The sequence below is a fragment of the Taudactylus pleione genome, unplaced genomic scaffold (genome assembly GCF_031769625.1).
Source record: "Taudactylus pleione unplaced genomic scaffold, aTauple2 ptg000128l, whole genome shotgun sequence".
NCBI classification, from domain to species: domain Eukaryota; kingdom Metazoa; phylum Chordata; class Amphibia; order Anura; family Myobatrachidae; genus Taudactylus; species Taudactylus pleione.
This window is the reverse complement of record NW_028284530.1, coordinates 8,982,859-9,003,860: the sequence shown is the minus strand read 5'-3', so window position 1 is coordinate 9,003,860 and position 21,002 is coordinate 8,982,859.

Here is a 21,002-nt window from a genome sequence, read left to right as displayed (position 1 = left end):
TTGGAATTTACAGAAGGCGTTACTAGAAAGATTCCCCTGCTGTTAGAGGCAGGGAGAGTCAATTTGAACCAGCCTGTTAAATGTACTGTAACATATGCTTCTCCTCTGGGAACCAATGATATCAGCAAGAAACTTTCCCTTTGTCCTGTATTAGTCTGAGGGGGATAAATATGTGTGCTTGTATACTGGTTTTTTAGTCCATGCTGAAGGTTGTATGAACTGAGGGTCTCTAGTCTGAGGTCTATCTCTGGGTCCGAAGGCGCAGCGTATGTATACTGTACTTGGGTCTGTAATATTTCCTTTAACGCCTAAATTGTGTATGTATCAATTGCGTGTAACTGACTGTACTTTTACCTGAATAATACTTGTGCGTTGGAACCACAGATTCCACTCCTGTCTTTATTTGCGGTCAGACTGCGTACGCAAATTAGCATTATTCTTAGAGGTTTATAGGGAGGATTTAAGAAGGTATAGGCAGGGGTATATAAAGGTTCTGATCCAGTTTCGTTAGAGGGTTGAAGAAGAGGGAGGAGTCAAGGCAAGGCAGCAAACTTGAAAGACAGTAGTGTGGAAAATATAATCAACAGAGACAGCAGGGGAGATGAAGTGGGCCTGGAAGGGGGGAAGACAGTAAGTTTGGTGTTCAATTTAGTTTGCTGGGACATCAAGGATTAGGTTGCAGAAAGACAAAATATACACAAGAGACTGAGGAAAGGTATATTGAAGGGGCATCAGAGTAGAGGTGATATTGAAGACTGAGGGAGCTGTTAAAGCTTCCAAGGGGGGAGGTGCAAAAAGAGAAGTGGTGATGGCCAAGATTTGATGCTTTGGAGACACAGACATGTAGATCAAAGGTAAAGTGTCACAGGACTCATGGTTTTCAGATCCGTCTTGGGGCCAGCTGAGCTAGAAGAGTGGGTGCAACTATAAGACTTTATGAGTGGTCTGCTCATGGAGCAGCTAACTGATAAGCTATAAATGACAAGCTCAGATGTCTGTGGGAAACCAAAACACACAGGGTGAAACTCTTTACTGGAGTCTGCACAAGGATACAGAACTGAGGGCCTAATTCAGACCCGCTCGCGAGCGCAGGACGCTCGCAAGCGGGTCGATGGTGCCCTAATGCGCATGCGCACGACGGAGGGAGCTCCGTTGTGCGCATGCGCGAGACCCGCATAGCGACAGCCAAGCTGTCGCTATGGGTCTCGCACCAAAGGGGGCGTGCTGTCGATGGTGACTGACAGCACGCCCCCTTTGGTGGGCGTGCCATGGGGGTGGGAACGCCTACCATCTGGGTCCGGCCCCACTGACATCACTAGGGATGTCAGTGGCAGTGATTTTGGCTCTGATAGAGCCAAAATCACTCCAGGGCTTGCGGGAACGAGACCCTACCACAGGGTCTCGTCGCAAGTCCAATGGTCGTGATGGTCTTGACCATTGCGACCATCATCATGGACGCTCGCTATAGCTGTGGGTGGTAACCCACAGCTATGCGAGCGTCCATGAGGCCGCTCCAAGTTGAGGTAGGAGGGCCCTGATTCAGAGCAAGCGCTCTGGTCAGAGCGTCTGGCTCTGAATCAGGTCATGAATCCCAACCAAAAAAGGCCTGGAACCATTCACACAGAAATCAACTCCAGCTTCCAACAGATGAGCTAAAGATTGGAACCAACTACAGGGAACTCAGACTAACAAAACCAAAGAAACTCAGAGGTGCATAGTATCGAACCTGGTGTCTAGAAACTCAGAACCTGCGTCAGAATGAAGAAGCTCAAAACAAACAACCACACGGTTCAAATAGCTCTGGAACCCAAACATGATTCACAGGCCTGGCACTGATATCAGAATCCTGATCTCAGAAATTAGAAGTGGAGATATGGCACCCTGGACCCCCGACTGAACCAGCCGGGCGAATCTGGAAGCCGCAGCCCACCTCAGCCCTCGGTCTGGACTGTGACACTCACAGCCACAGTGTAGAAACTTAGAGCAGGAGAAACTAAGCCCCACTACTGACCTATGGTTAGCAGCCAGAGGGGCAGAGTGAGAGTCCACATATACTGATGTTGGAGAACCTCCTGGAAGAACCGTAACAGATGGTAACAGTGCATGCAGCCCAGAAAGGCAGGATAGCAGCAGACTGCTGAGGACTTCAGATACAGGATCACTAATAGATAACAGGAGTCCACTCAGCAGGATACAGAAGACAGGTGGCAAAACTGTAGCTGGTCAGATAGAGAAGCACAATTGCAAAAACAGGAACAGCACAGGAATAACTGAAGCCTGGGGACCAGGACCCATTTCATTACCCTCTATTAGAGCAGGAATCCACTCGGCCTTGCAGAAGCCAGACACTACCATAGGGTCTCGTCGCAAGGTCGATGGTTGCGATTTTTGCGATGGTCTCCTGGCCACTCGCACAAGCTGTGGGTGGTCTCCCACAGCTTTACGAGCGGCTGGAGATAAAAAAAAAAAAAAACGCCCGCAATCCCAGTGTGCGGCCTGCGGCAGCGAGCGGCTCTGAATCAGGGCCTTTGTCCTCATCAGAGGAAGAAAAGAAGGGTGGCATGGATGCAACATCGGTCACACATCAATCCAACATTGACCTTCTGAGCAACCCTATGGTTGCTTGGAATGGCCGTCGGAACTAAGATGCCGGAGCCTTTACCATGGCATACGAAGATACAGACACAGGATGGGATGATAGTTGCTACCTGCCAGTATTTTAGTTACCACTCCCAGTTACCACTTCTAGACTGTTGCTGTCTGTCAATCACTGCGTCTACATCCACTGAGACCGCGTTGCAAGACCGTTGCAGCACATGTGCAGTGCAGCTTAGACGCATGCGCAGTAGACAATGCATAAGCCATTTAGGAAAAAGATTGAATCTGCTTGCACCTCTGAATCAGGCCCATAGTCCCCAGAAAGACTCATGCCAGCAAAATATTAAACTATAAGTAAAGAGTTCTCAAACTTTTCTCACTTTGTCACCAAACCAACTTAGCATCTTCCAAAACCCCTAAATATTGATACCGTAGTCATCTTACAAAATTCCAAACCATGTTGTTTATATTACTCAGGTCTATAGGCCTTACATAATATTCCATCAATTCTACACTGTGTGCAAGCCCTTACTGTACATTGCCTACAAGAAATGCCCCTTCCCGCCCCTGTTCTACCATTCTGATTCCGTGTAGATTCCGTCAGGATGTGTCTTGATCTGTATTCCCATGTTTATGTGTCCTCGTGACAAAATGTATAGGAAACTATTCTGCCTCATGACTTTATTTGGCAATTGGTAAGTATACAGATGACACTACTTCCGGTGACCAGTGGTGCGGCCAGACACTGAGGGCAATTGCACATGCCCAAAAATTTCATGAGCACCACCACAGCGCATGCGTTACACAGAGTGTACGCGCAAAGTTGCTATTGCCATCGATTCAGATGGTGTCAGAAATGTGGTGTCTAAAGTGATGGGTGTTCCTGGGAGGTGGGTAGTAGTGCAGGCAAAAATGTTCTGTATTACGGGAGGGTTATGGGCATGTCATTGCAAGTGGCTGCACTCCCAGATACACAGACGTAGGCATAGGAGGCCACAGTTAAATGGAGAAACTGCACCTACCATAGGGCTAGAGCAAGTTTCGATGGTGCGACTGATGATGGCATATAAGGAAGCACCAATCGGTATTACAGCATGCATGGCAGTGATGTGCGGTGAGGTCAATGGCTGGGGAGGCACTGGCTAATTAACACTGCCCCAGCCCCCCTCACCTCCTTTAATAAAAACATAAAACACTGTAGGGTTCCCCTTATTTAACAGTAATCAGCACTAGGCTGAGCCAGCCAGGGGGATAATACCATAGCAGGGGGTACACTGAGTGTGGGGTCCCCCTGCCATCACATTAACCACCCCCAAACTAGTCAGCACAGTGCTGGAATTCCTCAGAAAGTGGGGATCCCAAAACATTTAAATGGGATCCCCCCTCCCGAGCACCAACCAGCACCCCTGGTGGCGGTGGGAGCGGGGTTCATGGTATGATAATATTGTTCTTTACAGGAGGCCTACAGGTCAAAGCAAGCCTGGACTAGCATGCCGGCACTTGGAGAACCACAAGTGCCTACATGCCCTGACATTAAGGGCCCGCTGGCACCTGTAGCCTGCCTGTAAAGAAAATATTGAGACAAATACAAGACACTTGATTTTTTTTATAAAATGTATTATATACACCTGGGGGGCGGCGGCCTTTAAGCTCTTTTGCACCTACACCAGAGCCGCCGCCTCCCCAGTGTCTTCACCTCAGGGGTCCCCAGGGCTTCTGGCGTCCTCTATCTTCGGGAGCTCTTTAATGCTCCTTCCCCGCCGGTGTACTGCCAGCCGCTGCCTCGCGCTGGCTTCTATAAGCAAGTCGGGGGGACAAAGCAATGATGCGGCGAGCCGTGATTGGCCATCTTGGATTCCAAAACTGGTTTTGCGGCACCATTTGTAGAATGGGTCAAACTCTGCCCTAATGGCTGACAGGCACTCAATCCTCCAAAATCCAAGCCTGCAGCCATAATCTACGCCAAGTCCCATCACTGCCAATGACCACTGTCACGTCCGCCAATGCCCATTACTGCTACCGCCAATGCCCTGCTACCATCGCCACCTGCTACTGCTGCTGCTGCCCAATACCAATGCTGCCACCATTAGTGCCTGGCAACATCACTATTGCCTGCTACTGTCCAATGCCCACTGCTGTCGCCGCTGCTGCTAATGCCCGGCCACTAACGATGCCACCGGGGCCCATGTCTGCTCATATAGCAGCATGCTCATCACAAGTTTGGCAAACTTGTGATGAGCAGGCTGCTATATTGTAAAAGTGTGTAAAAAACAAGTAAAATAAGTACATTAAACAGTGTTAGTGTGTGGGACTGGGGAAGGAGTGGGACATTAAGATTTTATACTGTTTTGTTGTCCAGGGCTTCAGTTTACCTAAGAGCGGGTGTGGCGCTATTAAGTAAATGGAAGACCTGGACCAGTGGCAAACGCAGGATTTCTAGAAGGGGGTTTCCAAATGCTTGATTTTAGAGTGAGTGTGGCAAGTCCATGAAGAGGGCATGATTAGTACTTATCCAGCTTTAATATGCGTCATACAATGTCTATTGTGTGTCATAATTCCAGCATATACAGGATCACAGTAAGTCATTTGATGCGGCAGTAAGCCATCCTGCCTGAGCTCAATGTTTTTATTTTAGATGTGAGCACCATTCCAGGTCATGGGAGCAAGTCCGGGAGTCTGGAGGAGTAGCAGAAGAACCTAGCACTTCCCTGGGCATATATGTACATATTGGGCTCTATAACAGTGCATCCCTAACAGTGCATGTTTTCCAGATCTCCTAGTTGGTGCACAGGTTATTTATTACTGGCTGATACATGTTAAAAGATCCACAGGTTTTGCTAATTATTTAATTTGTGATACTGAGAAGAACATGTAGCACTAGTAAAATTCTATTATATTGCTATTTCTACTGTGGTCATGGTATGTGCTTGGGAGGGGGGTTTCCAGGCAGACGGAAGCCCCCCTGCGTTTGCCTATGTGGACAATAAAATAGCCACTACTGTGAGTGTAATGTATTAAATTAAACAGTCACATGCTGCCTGCCTGGGCCCTGCAGACATTCTTCCAGTCACAAAGTATCAGTACAGAACTGACAGTGACAGCCGGATACAGTCACTGTCAGTGCTGAATCTGATGCCAAATCACCTCTGCTTCAGTGACAGGGGTGTGCTTTGATGTGGGCTGAAAGCTTTTCCCTGTCAATGAGGCATTTCTATAGGTGCCGCTTCTCTTGCATTTTTTCAATGGATTTTTACTGCCCGCTGCTTGGCCCCGCCCCCTGCTTTATCTCTTTACTATTCAGATCGGGAGACACCGCATTTCATAGCTTCCAAACAAATTTTACACTGTAAAATTATTACAATTATATAAAGCAGATACTTTTGACACAGAATATGTGTAATACGTATCTTTTCTGTATTATTTTAATCATTATTGACGGGAGTTTCTGCCTCCCCTATCTTCCCTCACTGCATGACCCATGGCGTCTCACTCCTTGCACATTTGGCTGAACGGATGTACACAAGGGAAGGAGTTTGTAGCGATATTTGTATAAAGTTGCAGATGGCTCCAACAAACGCTTCTTCATGATCAGTGTGAGAGGACATTATTGCATTATATAAGGCTTTTTTTCCTATTGTCTTGTACATTATTTCAACCATGCAGGATTAATGTTACCACAGTGAATGTTACATCCCATCGTCCCATCTGATGGGGGGGTACACACAATATGATGGTCGATGCGACCCATCGCAGATCGCAAGAATGGCAAATATATCGTACAGTGTGTAATCAGTTTGAGAGTGGATAAGTTCCTCAACCTAAGTTCAGATTGGCATGTAATTTCCCATTTACAGTAATGCATGCACAGCAGTAGTACAGAGGGCCTGATTCAGACCCGGTCGCTGAGTGCTCGCAACCGGGTCGATGGTGGCTCACAGCGCATGCGCACAACGGAGCCGACTCCGTCGTGCGCATGCGCGAGACCCGGTTAGCAACGGGCAATCCATCGCTCCGGGTCTCGTACCAAAGGGGGCGAGCTGTCGATGTTGAGAGACAGCTCGCCCCATTTGGTGGGCGGCCCGGCGGAAGTGGGTGCCCAAACGGAGGCGTTCCCGAGGGAACGCTTGCTGTTTGGGGGCGGCCCCACTGACATCACGAGTGAAGTCAGTGGAGAGCTTCCGGCTCTGTCAGAGCCGAAAGCTCTCTGGGGCTTGCGATGAACGAGACCCTCCCACAAGGGTCTCGTCGCAAGCCCGATGGTCGCAATGGTCTTGACCATCGCGACCATCATCATGGCTGCTCGCTATAGCTGTGGGTGGTCACTATAGCTGCGAGCGGCCAGGAGGCCGCACAAAAAAAAAAATAACGCCCATATTCAGAGCGAGCGCTCTTTCAGAGCGTCTGGCTCTGAATCAGGGCCAGAGCACTTATCATCCTTATATAAACATTATTCCACTATTGTGCACTGTGGTTTTGTTTTGTTGCTGTATTATGCCTGTAACTGTCGCTCTTGAGCAATTTAAGCATATATTATTGTTTACTGATTTAATTAGACGTTTTGAGTCAAATATAATAGGATGATGTCCAACTTGGATCTGTCAGAGGTTTTCCTTAGGGGGGAAACATACCGCAGTTTGGCAAACACTGCAAATATTCATTTTTCCACATTGTACAATTCTATTCAATGATTATCATCATCATTTGTATAACCTAGTATTTATGTATATAGGATCTCATTTAGGGTTGGACAGAAACGTAAAATGTGTACGAAAAAAAATAAATCATTTTGCTACATATGCTTAGTTGGCTGCAGTAGAAATATGCAACAACAGGTAACAGGAGTAACTGAACCTGGAATACAGCAGGAGATTTGGCTTCAGAGATGCTCAAAACCATAGTACAAAACACATGCACATTACAGTAAAAGGCAGGATAGTAAAGATACAGTGTCAGACAGGGGCATGAAGGGCACACCGGGGAATGCAATGGTAGGGGCCTTAGTTAAGGTGTGTGGCCAGCATCCAGATGGGGTGTGGACAGTCACCAGAGGGATCTGGCCAACAATAAAAGAGAACATAAGGGTTGTTTCAGAGGGACGAACGGTCTTTCAATGTTTGCGTAGTTTTGCAGATTGTAGGTGACAGGGGCTGGCTGGCAACTTTTGGCCTGGGGGGCAGACACAAGTAAGTCGCCCAATTTCTCCACCAGCGCATTGCAATGGAGAAAAGACACATGATAATAGCCTCTGTAAGTAAGGTGTGCTTAATGTGGGTGTGCTTTAAATAATGTAGAGAGGTTTGCAGTGACAGCCAGATTAGGGAGCACGGCAGTGTCTACCATATAATGCAGAGAGGTTCGCAAGGACCATCAGGTCAGGGAGTGTCGCAGTGACTGCCTTATAATGCAGAGAGGTTCGCAAGGACCATCAGATCAGGGAGTGTCGCAGTGACTGCCATATAATACAGAGAGGTTCGCAGGGAGCATCACATCAGGGAGTGTCGCAGTGACTGCCATATAATGCAGAGAGGTTCGCAAGGACCATCAGATCAGGGAGTGTCGCAGTGACTGCCATATAATGCAGAGAGGTTCGCAAGGACCATCAGATCAGGGAGTGTCGCAGTGACTGCCATATAATGCAGAGAGGTTCGCAGGGACCATCAGATCAGGGAGTGTCGCAGTGACTGCCATATAATGCAGAGAGGTTCGCAAGGACCATCAGATCAGGGAGTGTCGCAGTGACTGCCATATAATGCAGAGAGGTTCGCAAGGACCATCAGATCAGGGAGTGTCGCAGTGACTGCCATATAATGCAGGGACGTTCTCAGTGACCACCTGATCAGGGAGCATTGTAATGGCTGCCAGATAATGCAGAAATCACCAGATTATGCAGAAATCATCAGTGACCCACATATAACACAGGTATTATGAATATACAGTAGCCCTCACACACAATAATAATACCCCCCCCACATTCACACACATTATTACATCACCCCCAGCACCGACAGTACTAAAACACCCCATCCCCCCAAAGATAAAAATAACTACAGCCCCCCATTGCATAAGTATTCCAACACCCCCCCTTCCCTCTCAAATATCATGTAAACATGTACACCTCCACTGGCACTTACCTGCCTGGAAGGCTGCTCTGTCTCTGGTCCCTGCAGAGCTCCAGGGTACAGGAAGAGATGACACAGACAGGATAGACCGGAGAAAGGGCGGAGACTCGTGGTGAGGGGGCGGGCTCTTCAGCAGGGACGGGAGGTGATTGATTAATATAGTCAGTCAGGGTAGGAGAGGGGGTGGGGCCTTCCGGTGAGGGGGCGGGGCCTTAGCCGGGGAGAGGAAGGAGCCCGAGGGAAGGGACAGAGGACACAGAGAGGTAGGTGCACAGCCCCTGCAGCGGAGCGGCCTCGGAAGGAGCGCTGCTCAGTGTGCAGCCACAAGCTACATAGGGTGACAGACAGCCCGGTAACAGGCAGAGAATGCTGCCCAGCCGCTCTGATGTTGCTATAGTCGGAGCGACTGAGAGCACTTTCTGCCTGTCACCCGGCCGTCAGTCATACCTGTGCACTAGTGATACCGGCCCTCACTGAGGCAAAAGTCTACCGGCCCGGGGGGCATATGGCACCCTGCCCCCCGGCCCAGCCCGCCACTGGTAGGTGATGTGCTGCAATGGTGCTGTGGTTACAGTTCCAGTGCCCTGTACGCTGCAGCCTGATTGACAGGCTGCGGCCATTTGGGGCCGGGAGGGGGTGCATTTCAGAAAATAGGGGCTTGCCGAGGCCAGTGTCTACATCTTCCAACACAGATTTACTGGCCTCAGCTTAGTACTTGTGGCGACCATTCCGAGTAAGGGCTGCTCAGATGGTCGATACCTGCCCGATGGTGATCTGGTGCTGCATCTTCGGATACAGCAGCAGATCACAGAAGCCTGCAGTGCGCATCTGTTTACTTAAGATGCCTCCTGCTAGTTTCACATAATTTCGCACAGCCACTGCTTACAATGTCACAACTGCTGTGCAATAAATTCCACCTCTGATTCAGCCCTATAGTCAGGGCCCCTTTCAAAGGTAATAGAGCTAATCTTGGTGCAGTTTCCAAAGAAACAAACCAAGCTCCCGATTTCATCCATGGTATTTCTCCAACAAGTTGTTGACCCTCTAGAAGAGTAACAAAGTATAAGTGAATGGTCTGGAACCTGACCCCTATAGGAGGAGATTTGGCTCTGAGGCATTGGGGCCCACTGGACATTTCCCTGTACACCTGTGGGCCAGTCTGACCCAGTAGAGATAAAAGTTCCCAATTCACTTGGAGCCTGTGAAATGCAAAATGAACAAGATGCAAATATAAAATGTATATTTATAAAAATAAACATACTGTGTAGGACGTCTTCTGGTTCCCATACAGAGAAGGAAAGGAAACATACCTTACTTAAAAAAAATAAGTATTCAGCACATTGTAATCTGGCTTTTAAATCATAACAGCAGCCAGTAGTTATGATTCTCACATGATTGAGAGAGACTGCTGACCAAGGCGAAGGTTAGATTGAGGAGTGGCAGTCCTTCAACATCTAGGACTTGCTGGAGTGAGGCTGCAGGAGAATGGTACTAGGATAATAGGTATATGGATACAGTACACAAACAGCGGCAGATGATTATGGTCTAAGGTACGTCTCGGGACTATGGTGCAGCTAACTCGCCAACAAGGAATGGTTAGACATTGTATTAGCTACTAGGCAGGAGTAACCAGGACTGTGAAATTGCAGGATTTCAGACATGGACTAGACAGGCAAGATACATACAAAGACTTGGCAGACAAGATACAGACAAGGACTAGACAGACAAGATATAAACAAGAACTTGACAGACAATGCACAATAATGTGGTAGGACCACAAGCTAAAGGAACAGACAGAGTTCAAGGTGCGGCCTTGAGAGCCGATGTGTGACAAGAACAACATGGCGCAGCCTTGAGGGCCGAGGTCCGGCCTTGAGGGCCAATGTGCGACTGGAAGAGAATGGAGGTGACAGAAACAAGATAGAGTGGCCTTGAGGGCAGGGGTGTGGCAGGAACAAGACAGAGCAACCTTGAGTGCCGAGGTGCGACTGAAACAACACGATGTGGCCTTGAGGGCCGAGGTGCGACTGGAACAGGACGGAGGTGACAGGAACAAGATGGAGTGGTCTTGAGGGTCAAGATGCGACTGGAACAACACCATGCGGCCTTGAGGGCCGAGGTGTGGCCTTGAGGGCCAAGGTACGACTAAAATAGGACAGAGGTGACACAAACAAGACAGAGCAGCCTTGAGAGCCGAGGTGCGGCTGGAACAACACAATGCAGCCTTGATGGCCGAGGGACAACTGAAACAGGACAGAGGTGACACAAACAAGACAGAGCAGCCTTGAGGGCCAAGGTGCGGCTGGAACAACACGATGTGGCCTTGAGGGCCGAGTTGCGGCTGGAACAGGACAGAGGTGACAGGTACAAGACGGAGCGGCCCTGAGGGCCGAGGTGAGACAGGAACAAGACGATGAGGCCTTGAGGGCTGGTGTGTGACAGAAACAACAGGGCAGACAGGTGAACTCAGCCGTGGCAGGAAAGCAGACTGGAGGCAGCAAGGTTGAGAACACTGCAGGCTTGAATTGGCTGGAAACAGACTGACACTGCAGCGGAGACGTAGGCCGCGGCTGCAGGAGTCACTGCTCCAGGAAGTCCAAACAGCAAGGATGTAACAAGTCGAACCACAGCAGATAACACACAGGCGAATACAGGTTAGGCAGACAGGCACTGGACACAGGAACTGCAGAACTAAGGCTTCTGAGCACAGGAAAAACATACTCTGGATGTCAGACAATATCACCGGCACGAAGTGTAGGGCTGTAACTTATCGGATTTAAAAAACAAACTTAGGCCCTCATTCAGAGCCGTACGCTCTGAGCAGAGCGCACGCTCTGAATGAGGGCCGGGCTCCATTTTCATGGAGCGTCCTCCTGGACGCTCGTATAGCTGTGGGTCACCACCCACAGGCTATACGAGCGTGCATTTTGATGGCCGCGATGGTCGTGACCATCGCGACCATCGAAATTGCGAGCCGGAGCCTGCGGTTGAGGTTTTCAACCGCAAGCTCCGGAGTGATTTTGGCTCTATCAGAGCCAAAATCACTCCCACTGACATCACTAGTGATGTCAGTGGGCCGGCTTCTGACGGGAGGCGTTCCCGTGGGAACGCCCCCGTCAGGGAGGCACGCCCCCGGCACGCCCACCAAAGGGGGCGTGCTGTCAATCAACATTGACAGCACGCCCCCTTTGATCGGACACAACGAGCGAAGGAAAGTCCTTCGCTCGTCGTGTCTGGCGCATGCGCACGACGGAGCTCCCTCCGTCGTGCGCATGCTCAGTGCAGACCATCGACCCACTTGCGAGCGGACAGCCGCTCGCGAGTGGGTCTGAATCAGGCCCTTTAGATTTTACATTCAGGCATTTTAGCTGTTTTATCGATTTTTATCCGAATCCAAAATCAAAACACTTGAGGGTGGTTTTGCAAAACCAAAACACAAAGATGAATCCAGATCCACGAAGATTAATCCAGATCCATAACCATGCACATCTCTAGTCAAAATTGATTTTAAGTATAATTTGGTTTACATTTAGTTTTTTGTTTGTGTGTCAATCATAAGTTTAGGGTCTTATAAGTGTATAGTATAACAATCATATTATAAAAATAATTAAGAGAGCAGGTTTAAAAAAATATATTAGTCCCATTAGTACCTATGTCCATTCTGTTGTAATATGAACAATAAAATGTAACTACTAAAAGTGTAAATTTTTTTCTGCTTCTAAGCATTAATTACGACTACCTACTCCATTTTCAGCTTCAGTTTTGAGTGTGGTGCATTTAAACTTTTAAAAATTAACATGGAATGTAACGCGAGTCACATGCAATGACCCTATTGTACAGCCGTACTCACTGTCACACATACAGGCAGCGCAGATGGAGCAGAGCATATGACCATACAGAGGACCAGCCGATCATGTATGTAGGCAGGTATAGCCAGGATTTAACAGGTCCCCCATGGAGCTAAGTAGTGCACAGCTGTGTACTACTGTGGAGCTCAAACACAGTGTATCAAAAATAGTACAGCTCATGCACATAGGGCCTGATTCAACAGCAGATGCAAATGCAATCACAATTGAAATCGCCAACAGATTGCAGTTGTTAAAATATGCTAATGGCTGCCAAAGCACAGTCGACATAAAGATGCCCACTGCTGCCTTCTCATATCTGTCCAATGTCGATCTTCTGCATAAGTATTGGTACCATCAATGTACACAATGCAGTCACGCAGCATTTACAAGTCGGACCAGTTGTAAACACGCACGCAGAGAGCTCTCATGCTGCGCATGCAATCTCAGTGGTTAATGTATGTACGCAGAATCACTGCCATGAAAATGGCCACCCTCCCTAAGCTCCTCTATCTGTTCCAAAGCATCCCTCGTAAGGCGGGTATCCACTTATAGATATACAAACGGGAGCACGATTACGACATTGCTGTCGTGCTCTCGTTTGTATATCTAGTGATGTATCTAGACTGAATGTTCACTCGTTCAGCCCAGGCACATCCCTCATCCCTGCACATGCTGAACCTGACGAGATCGTCAGGTTGACCAGCATATACGGGCGATGTCGGATGTCGGAAGCGACCAGCGGACACGCGCATCGCTGGACGCTTCTGACCAAAACATGCCCGATGCATGCTCAATTTGCAAACGATTGCACGATAACGATGTCGTTATCGTGCAATCGCTTGGTAAAATCGCTAAGTGGATACCCCCCTTTACTTTACCACTTTTGGAACATTTAGCTATCCAAAAATGTTTAACTAAATTTATATGGAACAGCTTGTCTCTCAGGATTAAACTAGCCCTTTTTCCTGACCTAAAGACCTACGACTGGGCTGCCAGCCTTAGTAAAATTGTAGCCTCCGTCACCCCTTCTGTAAAGATCTGCTTTAGCACAGCCTTCACCTACTTTACTCTGACCTTTTCGGCTATGATGTGGTACACTTGCAAACTCCTGGTTTCTATTCCCCTTCTCCCCTGTGTTTTATACCATCATGAAACAACAGACTTCTCCCTTGGCGTTTCAATACTTTTTCTCAACGTTGGATTAACCCATGCATCCTTTTTGCTGAAGATTTGCTGGACAAGGAAGTTTCTCCCCTGCTAATCTCTGTACATTTCATGGGATCTCTCCAGTTTGGTAACTCACCCTCCTCAATGTCTCCATTTGAGAAAACTTGTTCGTTGTCAATGCGATGTGGCATGATTTCAGTACTATATCATTTTATAACTGCTGCTATACTGGACTCTGGAGATCATGACAAGAGGGAGTGGGAGATGGATCTTGTCCTCCTTTTCTGAGAAACTATTAGTGAAAAGGTGGCCTCTAGCTCAATTTTTACTATGATCAAAACAGAATCCTTTCAAAGCCTATTATAGATGGATCCTCACTCCTGACAATCTGTCTAAAATTTACCCTAATACCTCCTCTGCCTGTTGGTGAGGTTGTGGACAAGCAGAATCTTTTATACACATATTGTGGTCCTGCCTTAGGATTTCCTCCTTCTGGGACAAGTTCAAGTCTCTCCTCTCATCAATCCTTCAGTGCCATGTCCAGAAAGATCCACAGTCATTCCTCCTCTGTTATCCTCTTCCAGATACTGATAATATATCAGCAAATATGGCTTTCCATCAGAGGCATCACACAGGTGGTGACACCTGGTGCATCACCTACCAATCCCACAAAATGGATGTGACCTCATACCCATGAGACCACGCCCCATGATTTTGCCATTTTGGGGGTGTGACCATGTGTCACACTGGGGGCTTGCCCAGCACTCTGAGGACTGCTGGGAAGTCTTCAGCATCTCCAAGAACAGTGTAGATGATGCTCACATGAGTGCGTCATCCATCACCACTGCAGCTTTGCCCGGTGACACAGTCTGAGAGGGTGACACCAAAATAGCAGAGCAGCTTTGCTATTTTGGTGTCATCCACTCTGGGGGTGTCACCCAGTGCGGCCAGCACCCCCCTATTGATGCCACTGCTTCCCAATTCTTCTGCTACCTGTCATTTGTAGCAGATGAGCCCCCAAGTTGCATTGCTGTAAATGTGATCTTACCCCCTTCAGCCCGTAAACTGGCCCCTGCTGTATCCCATCTTGCCATTTCTCAAAACTCATATTCAGTGACATCCCATTTAACTGAACCCACACCCCTCCTCCCCCACTCCTTTTAACAATTTTTTAAACATTTATTTCAGTTTTCGCAGCAGTTAATTTTGATCATATACTTGTTCTATTTACTCCTGCTTTCCATGGGACTGCATTCCATGGCTTCTAGTTCTTAGATTAAATTGTAATTTGTCTTTCAATACAATATAAGAGCTTTAAATAAGTTCCAAATGACCACTAATGTGGAGGTTTTCACAAAAACACTTGGTAGGAAGGTCCATGTACTTGCAGTTCTATGGAAACAATAAATATTTTTATCAGGCCGACAATATCACCTGTCATGTTTCCAGGGTGACGCTGGACTGGTATACAGAAAATTCGGTAACCCGGATGCATTGGTCAGCTCAGAGTCCATATCTTAACCCCATGAAGAATCACTGGGACGAATTGTAGCGATGGATGCATTCTAGGCCGACTTGACCTTCAGTGTCACAGTTGGTCCATGTACTCAAGGCGGAATGGCAAACCATACCGCCTGCTGTTGTCTAGGAACTTGTGGATCGTTTGCCAAGAAGGGTGTCTGCAGTAATCACTGCACGTGGTGGACCTACAAAGTACTGCCATCAATAAAATCTCGTTGATCTATTTGCTGTCAGTGTCCAATCAGTGTCCAAACACTTTTGTCTACATAGTGTACATGGATTTTAAATTTTTACTGCCATCAAGTAGCTTCTGCCATATAGCGTCTACTCCACTAACTTCTAAAATAGTGGCATGTACCCATTTCTTACCAGCAGCAAAATAAAAATCCCTGGTATTCTATTTAAAGACATATCTATTAAACCCATGCCAATTGGTCGTCTAGTGATTACGATTGCATCGCAGATCGGTCGATGGTGCGTACTGCGCATGTGTATTGCAGTGTACATGCGTGAGGTAGCATTGCAATCGCACTGGGATCACCTACGCAGATACAAAGCCATCGCAGACCGAGTGACGGGACATCAGCGTTTGGGGGGCAGTGACGGAGGAGTGGTCGGAGAAACACAGTCGTGCCTGTCCATTTGAACGCCATTGAATGGGCGTGCATAAATTAGCCACTGCAATGGCATAGACAGCTTGAGTACTCACCATGTGCGAGGAGGTTAGAAATTTATGATTAAGGTCAGACCAGTTGTAATTGTGTGTGAGGGGCCGATGTTGCTCAATGTTCCCGGTGTATAGGCAGGACTGTAAGGTATTACAGATGTGAGATAGCGGTAGTGGGCGTCTCTATGCTGGCTGTGCGACGACTTTGCGATTGCATTTATTAGCATATTTTTGCAGCAAACTTGCGTGCGTAATCACAGCTGCGATCGTAATAGTGAATCAGGCCCAAAGTTCATGTAAGTTTTCTATACTCACTCAAATTCAAGAGATATTTATAGAGTTTTAGAGGAATACAACAAGCTCATACTGCATATTATTTCTGTTCACTCCATAGCAGAAATGTGCCGCTTATATTTTGCTGACCTTAAAAACACTGAGGACATTCCTGTTAAACAGCATGTTTACGAAAGTATTTTTAATATGGAATTTAATATTGGCTTTAAACTGCCATCAAGTTATAAGTGCAAAATGTGCAATTCTGCCAAGGTAGCCAACAACACTGAATCTGCAAATCTTCGGCTGCATTTACCAAAAGCTGTAAACGCAAACAAGAGTCTGACGGATGCAACAAACAAGGCAAAACAGAATAGCAGTGACACACTTGTTTTGTGTATGGATTTGTAACAAGCGCTACCCACTCCATACATTCCAACAGAGACTGTGTTTTACAAGAGGCAACTATGGACATATAACTTTTGTGTGCATTGGTGCAGCGATGGTATGGCCAGGAGCGTCAAGAGGGGGGCAGTGGGAACTAATTAACCGGGCTCGGGCTTGCTGGAGGGGCCCGGCGGGGGCCCGGGTCCACTCCCCCCCTCTTACATCACTGCAGCCCAGCCCACACTGCTGTGTGCTGGGCTGCACTGGGAGACTGCTTGCGGCTGCTAAGAAGCAGCCACTGCAGTCTCCTATGCCTGTGGGGGGAGCGATCAAGCTGATCGCGTCCCCCACTGGTTATGCGCTGGGCTGAGGGGGCTCATTGCGCCCCCCTCGCAAGTGCGCCACTTCGCAGCCCTGCAAAAGTTTACTGTTTTTTTTTAACCTAAGGGGACGTGGCCATGCCTCCCACGATTAGGCCACACCCCCTTTTGCCCGGGCCCGAAGCGGCTCTTGACGGGCCTGGGTATGGCAGTGATGTGTGTATTATCAGAAGATGTGGCATTAAGGGGAGTAGATGATGTAGCAAGCTGTGTTCTGAAGGCCCCGAGGCCAGATTAAAAAAGTGCATCATCAAAATGTGATTTTATATTCAGATTCGTGTGTTGGGCAAAATAAAAATTAATTGTTCTAGGGCTTTGGTTGTACCATCTAGACAAAATGTATTTTGACACCACTGAGCATAGATTTTTTTCTGCCTGGACATACTTTTATGCCATGTGACAGAAACTTCAGCATAATAGCAAAATTGAAGAGGAAAACGCAATCAGTTTACACACCAAAATGGGCAGAATTGATAAGACAAAAAGCAGGTCAAATAATTTTTTTGTTGTCATTGAAATGAAACAGTATTAATTACTTAAATGGAGTGGCCAGAAGCTTCTTCTCTCTGTCTCCCGGCCACCGGGCATGTTATGCAACGTGCGGCTGGCCCCCTACCTTTAAAATTGTAGCGGCCTGGGGGGCAGAAGTCACCCTGCCCTCCGGCCCAGCCCGCCCCTGCATACATTTTATACCACCTGTTAATGCTCCATTTTATCAATCCTTGAAATCTGATGTAAGTTGAGAAACACTAGGGGCTCTATTTATTAACATTATTTTGACTAAAATAAAGTGAAAAAGGGTGTTTTCACACCCTTTTCACATTATTTTAGTATCACCTACAGTTACTATAGGGCAATTGGAGTAGAATTCGTAAAATTCTACTCCAACCCCTAAGTATCACTTATTTTTAGTAATCAGATCGCATTTCCCATAACTGTAATGGGAAATGTGATCCGACCAGAGTTACTAAAAATAAAATGTGAAAAATTATCGGGGAAAGACCTGTGATAATAATGCCACCTGGAGGTGGCGTTATCCAGGGTCTCCCCCAGTTACCGGACTCCTGCCCTGCTCTAACGGGGAGAGCAGAGCCGGGAGTCGGTCCCAGTAATCAGCTGTGTTGTCTAAACAGACCGCAAGCTGATTACTGTAAAAAAAAGAAAAAAAAATAGTAAAAAAAAATTTACTTACCTGACTCCAGGGACCGGTGATCGGGCCTCCGGTGATGACTCCCCTCTGGTCAGCTGGTCTCCCATAGTGCACTGCTGCCCGGTCATCAGGTGATCGGGTCCCAGTGCAGTATGGGAGATCACCTGACCACCTGACCGGAGGAATGGAGAACATCACTGGAGGCCTGGAGCATGCAGGTAAATGTAATTAAGGGAGAGGGGGATCGTGGGGGGGTCCGCGATCGTGGGGGCGGGGCTTGGCACCAGGGGGCGGGGCTTAGCACGGGGGGGTAGCAGCAGGGACCAGTTGGTGCATGCGCGGGCACTTAATCACTGTATTTTTTGCAAAAATACCGTGTTAAGGCTCCGGATGGGATTCGCAGGGACAGAGCTTTATCGCAAGCTCTGTCCCTGCAAGGGATTTGTAGTAAATCCCTGTGCTATTGCCTGAATTCGCAATGCGAATTCAGTCGTTAATATCATACTACAATCTGCATTCAATATGCAGATTGTAGTAAATAGAGCCCTAGAACTTGAAAAAATTGAGAAGGAGTTAGATGTGATTTAAAAGTTATATACGATTTATATACATATTTTTTCAATTTACATAAATATTTGGTACCGGTAATATATATTAATTAGTATTTCATGTATTATTTCATTATTCACAATACTGCAACAGGCACATTATTAAATGTTACCATCCTACTGTAACATGAATTTTAATTCAAGATTTGATAAGAGCAGAAATAAACCCTCAGTTCAAATAAATACAAGTAGGCACCAATTTTCCACAGAAAACTTCTTTTTCTATAACTTGTTGTCCTGTAAAAAAGTAATTTTGGGACATGTGACTCTTCCACTGAGCCCCTCAAATGATAAAAACAGCTAAAATTATGTAATTTGAACCTGATTACATGCAATCCAAAACCCGAGATGAGGTTTTTAAATCCAAGTTCTGAATTTACAGCACATCCGAGCTGAACCCCAAAAGTGACCCGAACCCGGACTCAATTCGACTTGGAACCTCAAAGTTTGGGTGTGTTTGTTTTTTAGGAAACTGAAATGCACATCACTAATATAAATAGCTGTTTATAAATAAAATACACTAAAAATATGTAAGATTTTATGATTCACAGAGCAGTGAAGACAAAAGCTGTCCTTTGGTCAGACTATTAGTGCTTGCAGGACATTTCAGTCCTAAGGGGCCTATTTATGAACTGATATTGGTGGCAACAGCCATTTCCAGGGGAAACCCACAAATATTAATGATCCCTGAATGTACTATGGATGAATGTACTATGGACAGATTGCAACACATATTTCCGATATCTGCTGCAGTCCCTTCATTTACAACAGCAACAACAGCCCCAATAGGTTTCTATGTGGGCTGCAAAGTTGTCAGATTTGCTGTCAGAATGCTTTGCATTCTGGAGTTTGACCCCAATAGGTGATGCCATCTGCCGATGGTGTAATCCTTTAGGAGCCTATGGGCTCATATTTTGTTAATTTTTATGGAGAGGGATCCTCTGGGCCCCTCCCCAGCAATGGCTGCCGCACAAGCATGGTCAGTAGACCGCACATACGCAGGACTCCCAATAGAGGATGCGATCACTTCACTCCGACAACATCGCAGGGACGGGCTCTTTCCGGAGCCCCTGTCCCTGTGAGTGAATATTGACATATTTGGATGGGAATTCATTTCTTATTGCCGCGAAAAGCGACAATAAGAAATTACAATTATCGTGTCTAAATCCTGATAATTGATAAATATGCCCCTAAGTATATACAAAGTTACTTATTATTCCAGATGCACAAATCATGGCAGACAGGCCCAATTTCACTCAGTATAGCTGTACTAACATACATAGAGATGCACAGTATATTATATTTTCTAGGTTACAAGCATGGTATGAAATATTATGTAGAAGCTCATGAAAATATAAACTATTTGTGGGGACTGTGACTAAGTTTATATATATATATATATATATATATATATATATTACTCTATTCCTCCAAAAAGTATAGGATAGGGACTTGTCCAAATCCTGTGCCTCCATATCTGCCTAGACTTCTTATCCGCATAGATCTGATTATCTAACCCTTGTGCATGTTAAACATACTGGGATGAAAGGTTAAGCTACCCCAGAAGCACAGATTTAGTACCTGTCACCACGTCAGTATCCACCACCCAAACATCCTCCTTTACCAAGCGTATAATATGGCCATTATGAAAGGTGAAAAGCGGCCTCAGGGAGGTGACCCAACAGTTAACATTGGTATCAAATACAAACTATTGGATATGTGCAATTCAGAGGCTTTATTGAAGATAATTAGTCCCATATGGTAAATGTACCATGGGGATGAAGGGAAGAGGTGGGGCTTTCTTACCAGTAGCTCGGGGGTATTCTGATACAGAATGAGTTTAATGATTTGGTGTACATTTGCATTGTGATGCTCAATAACCACAAAATGTAGGCAAAAAAATAATTAGAAAAGTCAACAATATTATTGGTGGACTGAACAACTTGAGAGATTTGTTCATCATGAATTGTTTTATGCCATGACTCTTTACCAATATTAGAAGTGGTTTCCCATCATTTTTAAATTAAAAATGAAACTTATTAAACACTAATGGGAAATAACTCCTGCTAATTTGACTACATTATGGGCCATATGTAATAGGGTGAGAGTTTAGGAAATGTGACAGTTTAGCAGTAAGCTCTCACACTTTTTAAACTCGGCCAATGTAGTAGAGTCCGAGAACACAGAAATTCGCATGTTTTTCACACTCAAAAAACTCTCATGATTTAAACTCTCATCCAGATATTTTTCTATTTTGAAGATAAAACTCGATCAATGTGACAGG